At 49.2% G+C, this 9,673-nt stretch overlaps 1 non-coding gene across 1 annotated transcript; it reads right to left on the reverse strand.

Moving 5' to 3' along the window:
* Positions 1-230: 230 nt before the first annotated feature.
* Positions 231-304, reverse strand: BJ212DRAFT_t146. Its single transcript has one exon. It is a non-coding gene; the product is annotated as a tRNA-Ala (tRNA).
* Positions 305-9,673: the final 9,369 nt, after the last annotated feature.

The following is a 9,673-nucleotide window of genomic DNA, read 5'->3' on the forward strand; positions in this document are numbered from 1 at the left end:
GACCGAGCCATGAACAAGGCCTTGGGAAACGTTGAAACGACTTGTCTATTTAGTCTGCCTATTATGTATGTACATGATACGAAGTCTGAGCTCATCAAGCCGTTCTCCTGCTCATAATTATCTTCTCCAGGTTGCAGCTGAGATTTCCGGGCTCAAGACTTAAAAATAATGATGAGACTTGTACATATGCAATGAGAACGAATTCACAATCCTTGGCTAGGAAAAAAGCGTGGACAAATCCGGACTCGAACCGGAGACCCCCCGCATGCTAAGCGGATGTGATAACCAGCTACACCATATGCCCCACGAAAGGGCGGCTCTTTATATGGATCCTGAAGGATCAACGTACTTTCGGCGATCCCGGGTGCACGTGAGGACCCTACTTTACGAGTTCAAGTCGATCACCCTACATCTTGCCTTGATGGACGCTGCACCCACGACTCCAGCTGTACCGGTACTGCCAACGGACATGTCAACTGCAGACGTGCAGATGAAAGACGAGACTGTCGTAGAGGACAAAATCACTGAGAATGTTCAGTTAACCGAGACCGGTGAATCAGGCGCGGATGAGGTACTAGGACATGAAACAACCCCGAACCCAGATGGACCGTGTACAAGCGAAGAGGTTCCAATGACTATAATCGCCTCGGACAACGGCAAGGAAGTACAAAAATCTAACTCGGACCCGCTTCCTGACGTCAACAGACCTCAAGAATCCATTATTATTACTAGAGATATTAGTATCCCACCAATATCACGTCCACAATCTCCATCAATGCCACCTCCATCACGTCCTGCTTCACGTCTACCACCAATGGGTTCATTCCAAGTCCCTTCTCAGCCTTTGCTAGAGCGTCCTCTCAATGTCACAGATGCTTTGGGCTACCTTGATGCCGTCAAAGTACAGTTCCACAACCAGCCGGATGTTTACAACCACTTCCTTGACATTATGAAGGACTTTAAGAGTGGACTGTGCGTTTTATATGTTGTTCCTAAATACATTCCTCATATTCCTGCAGCATTGATACACCAGGCGTTATCAAACGCGTCTCGCACCTTTTTAATGGTCACCCTTTCCTTATCCAGGGCTTCAACACTTTCCTCCCTGTCGGTTATCGCATCGAGTGCTCCTCTGACCCACAACAGTCCTCTTTTATCACTGTCACCACGCCTACAGGAACGATACTCCAGTCCACCCGTGATGATTCTTGGCCTTCTGCTCCTCCAGCTACCGTATTGGCTGAACCTGACGCAAACATGTACGGCAGTCTCGATAGCTCTGCTATAGAACCAGCCGTTCAGTATGTCCAAAAGATAAAGCAACGCTGCGACGAGGCCACGTATCGCCGGTTTCTAGAAATTCTCGGCAAGTACCATAACACCACCGACGCCGTCGACGAGGTGAGCCTTCTGCCTTTTGCATTCCAATCAAACCTTGATGCATGTTTCACAGCGCGAAGTGTCAGCTGAAATTGCCCGTCTTTTCAAAGACGATCCCGATTTGCGTGCTGACTTTAGGATTTTTATGCCTGAGAAGAGCCAGGCTCTTTTTGACGAAGCAGAAGAAGGTTATCTCACTGCCCCAACAGGACGCCGTACGCGCTCAAATACCCCACTAGATGGCAAGCCTGTCCGCCGTCGCACAGACCCCCAACCTCTCATCGAGCCCTCTGTCCCTCAAAACGCAAGCGTAAGGCCAACGAACGGGACACTGTCTCCACCGCACCCAAAGCTCCCTCCAAGGTGACTCCCTGACTCCCAAAAAACAGATAACCCACTGACCTATCCAAGCTCAAGCAGCCGCCCCTCCCTCCCTCGCTCCTCCTACCAGACGACACACACTTCTTCGACCGCGTCAAGCGTGCGCTGGGGAATCGAGACACTTACAACGAGTTTTTGAAGCTTGTAAATCTCTTCACCCAAGAGCTTATAGATACTGCACGCCTCGTCCGTGAAGCACGGAATTTCCTGGGTGACGCCGAGTTAATGCGCCAGTTTAGAGAGATTCTTGGCTGGGATGATAGGCGCGAGAGGGAGCGGTGGGTGTTGGAGGAGAGTCAGCAGCAGCAGACTTGGGCGAGGGCGCAAGGCCAGGGAGGCCCTATGATCGTCCCAATCCGCCCAGGCAGAGTAAATGCAGGGCTCCAACAAGGAAGTTACCGCCGAATGCCACCCAGCGTGCGCCCTCTCTCCCTCTACCCAAGTATCCCATACTAACCACCTCGCAGGAAGCCAACGTCAGCTGTGCAGGGCGCGACGAGATGTGCCGCGCAGTCCTCAACGACGAATGGGTCTCGCACCCAACCTGGTCGTCCGAAGACGCAGGCTTCGTAGCACACAAGAAAAACATTTACGAAGAAGCCCTCCACCGTTCCGAAGAAGAACGCCACGAGTACGATTTCCACGTCGAAGCAGCCACGCGCACCATCACTATTCTCGAGCCTCTCGCTGCCAAAATTGCCCAACTCCCGCTTGAAGAGCGATCTACGTTTAAGCTGAAGCCCAATCTCGGAGGCTCCGGCAAAGCGGTGCACGCACGCGTCATCAAGAAGATATACGGACGCGAAGCTGGGATGGACGTTTTGCAAGCGATGCAAGACGCACCGGCTCTCGCTATCCCCGTCGTCCTCATGCGTCTCAAAGAGAAAGAAGAAGAATGGAAACGCGCACAAAGGGAGTGGAATAAAGTATGGAGGGAAGTAGACGCCCGGAACGCTTCTCGTGCTTTGGACCACGCAGGGATTGCATGTAAAGCCGCGGACAAGAAAGCTCTCTCAGCAAAAGCGCTCGTGGCTCAGATCGAAGCTGCGCGTGATGCGCAGGTGAGCCAGCGGGCTGCGCTTGTGGACCCGTTGTTTGCGCGTGCGAGGGTGCGGCATCAGTTGGCATATGAGATTGTGGATACGGGTGTCGTGCAGGATGCTGTGAAGATGGCGTTGTCGTTTTTGGATAGGACGCAAGGGCAGATCGGGGCTCCTGAGCGAAGACGCGTCGAGGGGTTTTTGCGGACGTTCGTTCCGCTGTTTTTCGTTTTGGATCAAGAGGTGTTTCATAGGGCATTTGCACTTGGGGAAGCGGGGGAAGTTGAGATGGGGGATGATGGGGACGATGGGGAGACGGGGAGTGTTGCGAGTGGAAGTGGGGGAAAGAAGAGGAAGGGTGGGGTTTCTTCGGGTGGGGATTTGAGGAAGAAATTGTTGAAGAGCGAGCAGGCGAAGTTGACGGGGAGGAAGACGCGTGCGCAGGAAGCTGCGTCACCGTCTGCGTCTAGACCTGCGTCTCCTGCGATACCTGATACGATGCAGGTAGATGCCGTGGAGGAGGGAGAACGAGAGCCTGCCGTGCCGTTGCGTAAGGCATCGAGGAAGAATGTGTTTTTTGGGAATACAGTATTTTATGTGCTTTTGAGACTTTTTGAGGTGCGTGGTTTTTATTCGGTGGTGATTCACTTTTTCATTCCTGACGTTCGTTTGGCTACAGGTATTATACTCCAGATTGCTATTCTTCAAAACCTCAGCGCGCGCATCGCTATCGAAGCGCCCAAATCAGCGTCTAAAGCGAAATCGGTCGCTACGACACTAGGGATGCCGTCCCTCGTCGAACTTGCTCAGCTAGACGACCGCGCTACCCATGCAGATCATTTCTATGATCTGATGCTCGAGTCGTGCGAGAGGCTATTTGATAATGAGATCGAGCAATATGTGTTCGAGGAGCAGATGCGGTATATGTTTGGGGTGAAGGATGCATATCGGATATTTACGATTGATAAGGTTATTGGGTCGTTGATCAAGCAGGTGCGTCGTCTTCTTTGTCTTTCGGTTGTGATCGTTGTCTGACGATATGGGGGTAGGTCCAGATTGTGTTGGCTGATTCTAGGAGTCAAGAGCTCTTTGAGCTTTTGAAGCGCGATCGGGCATTACAAGTGCCGACGATCCAAGATCAGCTTAATAGTCGACGATTTGCGGAGAATCTGCTTGGACCTGATGAGAACATTTTCCGAATAGATTGGGTGCGTGTTTTCTATTTTCAGGTCATTTTGAGTATTCATGCGTGGTTGGAACTACAATAGCTTCCAGACACGAAGATGATGACGATTCAATCACTCGGAAAAGACGATTCGAGGATTGATGATTCAGAGATGTTGGCGGAGAGGTGGCAGGCGTATGTGGATTCGTTCGTGTCGGTGCGTGTTCCTTGGTGTAGGGTGTTGTGGCGTTGGTTGACGTGTTTCGTGCTTTACAGAGTCCTATCACGGAGGGCATATCGCAGTCCCGCGTTAGACGTCCGTTTCTTCGCAAGTGCGTACATGCTGCTCTTCACCTTCTCCCCACGCACACGTATACAAATGCTGATACTTGTTTTGCAGGAACGTTCCTCCCTCAGCTACTGCTAGTACCCCAGCGGTGCTCGCACGTAGTGCACTGGAAACGAGAGTATGTGTCCGGACATACCGCTTGTTTTTCGTATCGGGCACGGAGGACTTTCTGTGGCGGATCCCGTCCAAGGCAGATTTCGTGACTACTGGACGGAAGGAGGAGATGAGACGGGAGCAATGGATTATGAAGGCGAAGGCAGGGGAGTGGAGTCCTGATATTGTGGTGACGAGGGCGAAGGAGCCGACGCCCGTGCAGGCTGGGAAGGAACAGACCCCTGTGTCTGTACCTGTATCTGTGTCTGCGCCTGATCCTGTGAGGGTGGTTTGAGGTGAGGTGTTGGTGCTGGTGTTAGAGGAGATGTGCGCGCGTAGCGTAGGTGTTTTGTATCGTGCATATAATCACTTTAATCTTGTTATTGAATTTTTTGGACTATGCTTGAGTGTTTTCTCAGATTCAAATCAGATGTGCTACGGTAATGCATAAACAGCACTAGGCTGAAGTGGAAGGAATATTGGCCATAATATCATATTTTCAATATGGCCAATGTACCTTCCACTTCAGCACATCGAATATGACTAGGAGATTGATGTTCCTGTGCGGCTCGTAGAGGTAGTGTAACGTATATAGTCTAATCGCGGCTGCGCAACAAGAACTAGTGCGAATACTAATACGAGTTCGACGGGGAATGATGAGTAAGTAGTTGGCCCAGTGGTACGGAAATTTATATGTAGACGAGTGGCTCATCAAAGTGATACAAAGGGGATTATATTGTCAGCGGAGTGGCACTGTTTATATGAGGAATGACAGTACTAGGCCTTTGTTCATGCACATGAATGGCATCAGACAGGCGGACTCCGAGTGCACGATGCCAAGTTGAAAACTTAGACGAGTTAGCCTTCCAGTCAACTCACCAGTATCCGTATACAAAGGATTTAACGACTAGAACAACAAAAATGTGGACGACAGAAATATGATAACAGCTTCACTCAGGAGTCAACTTAGTAACAGCCTGGCTGTCCAATGGTAATACATCAACGCGCTGCCTTCTGAGCAATATATATCGTATGATGATAAACATCATGCTACCAGCCAGTGAAACAATCTGTTATGCAGTCAATTGGACTCGACGCGAATTCTGGAGAAAATAGGAGCGACTCACCCCAGAGAACAGAGTCGGTATCCACCAGGTATAACTAGATGTTAGCAGAGCGCCGGATATGGGTGTGCCTGGATAAAGGGTTGGAATTTGAAGCGAGAAACGACACCATTGCACTCACCAATCAAACCTCCGAATCCTATATAGCGATCGCGACAAGTTTGAATAATATGGAGGGAACAGTAATGATAATATTTACCAAGAGTGAAGAGACAGATGCCCATCCGCGCGCTATGATCCAAATAAGATGGTTCGTACGTTCAGACATAAATGATCACTTGCCCAAGCTCAGAGAGGTCGGGCGTTAAAGTAGCCACGAGTGGAGCCGCCATCGCAGTGTCTGCATGCAATGATGAACCCGGATCTGAAACTTTCACACCAATGATAGCGGGACAAATTACTTACTCAGCCCCGAAAAATAGCCATAAAGCACACCAAGCACAACGACGCTGGCCAAGCTACTCAACCCAATCATGCCCAAAATGAGCGCACCGCACGAAATTGACGCCATTATAGTCAAGTTCAGAACACCCGTGAATGCCTCAATGAATCCCGACGTGAGCCGCCCTATAAAATTGGACCCATTTAGAATCGCTAGCTGGAGATTCCCGTCAGTAGACCAATCACCTGCGCAGTGCTGGAACCCACAGAGTAAAATGAGAAGTTGACACTGATACCGTGCTTGATAGAGTCGAGTTGAAAAAAGAATAATGGGTAGTAGAAGCTGATCTGGAAAAGAAAGCCCCTGCAGGATGGTTAGTTGGAGGAATTCGAGAGAAGGTGCATAGTAGGTCTCACCCCGCTATCATGAGAATGAATGGTACGTCGCAAATACATTTTCTAGCTACCACAATATAGTTTACTGGTGTCGCTGGCGGATCAAGGCGAGTTCGCATGCACAGACATGCAGTCAAGAGAAGTGAGCTGATCAACCCCGCGCTTGCACGGACGCCTTTAGCGAAGCCAAGAGGACCGTTGACGAGATGATTGAGCATGATCGGATGGATGATGGCACCTAGCGATGAGCCCGTAGCGACAAACGTCATAACTAGTGTGCGCCTCTGCCGGAAATGATGCGAGATTACAGCCATGCTAGGGATATACAGCAGCCCAAATGCGATACCCAAGCCCAAGCCTTGCGAGAAGAATATCTAAAACTGAGTCAGAAAACGATATTTTGAATCGGGAGAGGTTACCTGGTAGTACTGATCGGGTTTCGACCAAGACAACATAAATAGACAGAAACTCTGCAGAGATGATCCGACAATTATGAGATAGTAACTAGTTAAGCTTGCTGAGTATCATCGAGAACCTCCGACATATCTACACTCACAAATATCCTCGATCGTGCAGTGAACCTGACACGAGGCCCACGGTCATGAGTAAAAATGCGCTTGTGCTCCCAATCCATCTACAAGCCTTGAGGATACCCGCCATGAACACGCAAGCAGAAACTCACGATATAGCAGATGACGTCTCATTTGTCAGGTAATGTTGGGTATAAAAGTCTGGAGAACAATATATTGAATATTCCATGTTCGTTTTCGTCTGTAGCAATACCTTGATAGACACCAAATGAAGCGGCATACCTGTTAACCTGCGTCAGCCAGAGTCTTCCTGCCAACACCCGCACCAGACTCACCCAAACCCACAAAACTGTACCAGAAACCTGTGTGGACCAAGTAAGGGCCAGCCCAAAGAGTTCGAGTCCTCTTACGCTCCAAAAGCAGTGACCCAAGCTGCCAGACCACCTTCGGGAAACTCCGAGTCATGCAGGCTCGAGGGAGGGTCCCAATCCTTGAAGACTCGACATGCTTCCAATGTCTCTAAGCCCTCTTTGTCCTCCTGGAAGGCGGCCCCTTCCGTATGAACCGTTCGAAGCTCAGATTTGGCTACCATCCTGAGCTGGGAGAACTGACAATGACAGCAAGTACGGTACTTAGGTATTTATATGCACGAACCTGATTATGACCGTATGTCCGCCGAGTCGGACGACTAACACGTCGATTCTGGCGGGGTCTATATGGTGAGAATTTGCAGACAGACATTCTCCCGGGCCGAGCCAACGGTCGACTCTTGAAACAAAGAAGGCCTGATAAGAACGGCTGTTGTTGATCCAAGGCGGAGCGTGGTCCATGGCGAAAACGACCCTGATCCTGCGGTGATGAGTGGGAGTTGACGTTTATGGGCATCCGGAAGGAACAAACGCATGTGTCCGTGGAGCTGATGCGAGGTGTTGGTGTTGTTGGTGTTGAAGGAGGAGGTGCCGTGCTACGAGCGCAGCTTAGGTGGTATGCATTGAGCACATGATTGCTTTAATCTTGTTATTGATTTTTCGGAGTATGGTTGGACTTTGTTACAGATTCAGATTAGACAATCCATATAGACAGTAGTACTTAGACACGGGCGGAAGTCCGATGATCATTGAACAGTGACTATGATTCAAAGATCCTCGCACTTCAGCATTTAGCGAAAACGAGTCGGGGGCTGGCCACTGGGGCTCCAGTGCGGCGTGTATATGTCATGATGATGTGATAAGTAGAAGCGCAGATTTCAAGAATATTGTACATCTTCGCAGTTGCCAGGAAAGGCGTGTGCTGAGCCAAGGCGGAGGAGGTATATCGGAAGTTTGTAACTGCGGAGTAACTATTAGCATTAGTAGGCCAAGAGAACGTACGTGTTGGTGCACAGCTGTACATGGTGGTGTGAAGTTGAAAATTGCAATAGCACAGAGTTCAGTGTTTTGCTTCTATTTGTATTTTTGACTAAGCACTATTTCTGGTCCTACCGTACTGCTAAACTGCACATGCTGCAGCTTTCACACAGTATCCTTTTGGCTAACACTTCTCAACACGCGTACAACTTAGCACAGGTGCAAAGTATTAACCTCATTTTGCTCACTGCCGCACCTACCACAGACATACTTAAAACCCTGACTGAATGATCGACACTTTCGGAGATAGGCCACAATGCATCATCGACCCCAGTGACTTCCAAATAATTCCAGTAGGATGGACTCGGACTACATCTATTTTGCACGAATGCCATCCGTGTCTGGTTCTGGACTCACCCTGTCGGCGATGGGGTCTTGGGGGACTTCACTTTCTGCCATGCACGGGATCCACTTGCTATAGTAACTTCCCACTCAGGCATGTGAGTAAACGTTTACATCTTTTACTCAGCCCACTTGTAAGCTAAACTACACGGGCAGTCGTAGCCACGCATACGATATCCACATGAAGTGATTTACAACGAACGACACTCACCCCTGGCGCAGCGAAGTCACTCCTGAAAATATTTGACATTGACCATGCTGATCGCGACAGATCCCGGTTTGCTTAAAGGTTAACATGTTTGAAAACTGCGTTAGTATGCTACGTTGGAACCTTGTAGAAAACAAGGGCATAGTGATATGGTCGGGGACTACTTCTACAAGTTGACTTCGGTTAGAAACTAAACGACATCACCATTCACTCCTCGTCTTTATCACCTTTCATGGGACCTTTTACCTTCATGTATCGGAGCCGATGCCCGTGCAGGCTGGGAAGGAACAGACACTTGTATCTGTACCTGTGAAGGTGGTTTGAGGTGAGGTGTTGGTGTTGAAGGAGACCTACGCGCGTAGCTTAAGTGTTGTGTATTGTGCATATGATTATTGATTTTCTGTCTACGCTCGAATGTTTTTACAGATTCAAAGTGCTCTTGACATTGTCGAAGCGTCAGGTACAATCACCTCTATTGATCGAGACTTGTAACATAACGCGGTTTGAGTCACAAGTTCAGATCAGTGACTCGCAGGTCGTATTTGTAAAGGCGGTGAGGTGAGACCGCCATCTCTCCCATAAGCTGCGGATTAAAGCGCCTGCCTTGTATCTACCCAATCGCAAAATGCGAAGTTAAACGGATTGAAAAAATTATTGATAAGTCGGTAGGGTGATTTCACTGATTTGAAGACAAATGCGGCGGATATCAGAATGATGGAATGGATAAGCGTACCTTTCAAGTTGTTCCCTAAGAAGATGAGAAGGAAACTGATTCACATCGATAGCGAGTCGTGATAGGGCCTATGTCCAACAGAGTATAGGCACGCTAGAGCTGAAGATGAGCACTTAAGTTTATGGATACTAAACAACGTACATGC

The sequence above is a fragment of the Suillus subaureus genome, assembly GCF_016647635.1.
Source record: "Suillus subaureus strain MN1 chromosome Unknown BJ212scaffold_265, whole genome shotgun sequence".
NCBI lineage: Eukaryota > Fungi > Basidiomycota > Agaricomycetes > Boletales > Suillaceae > Suillus > Suillus subaureus.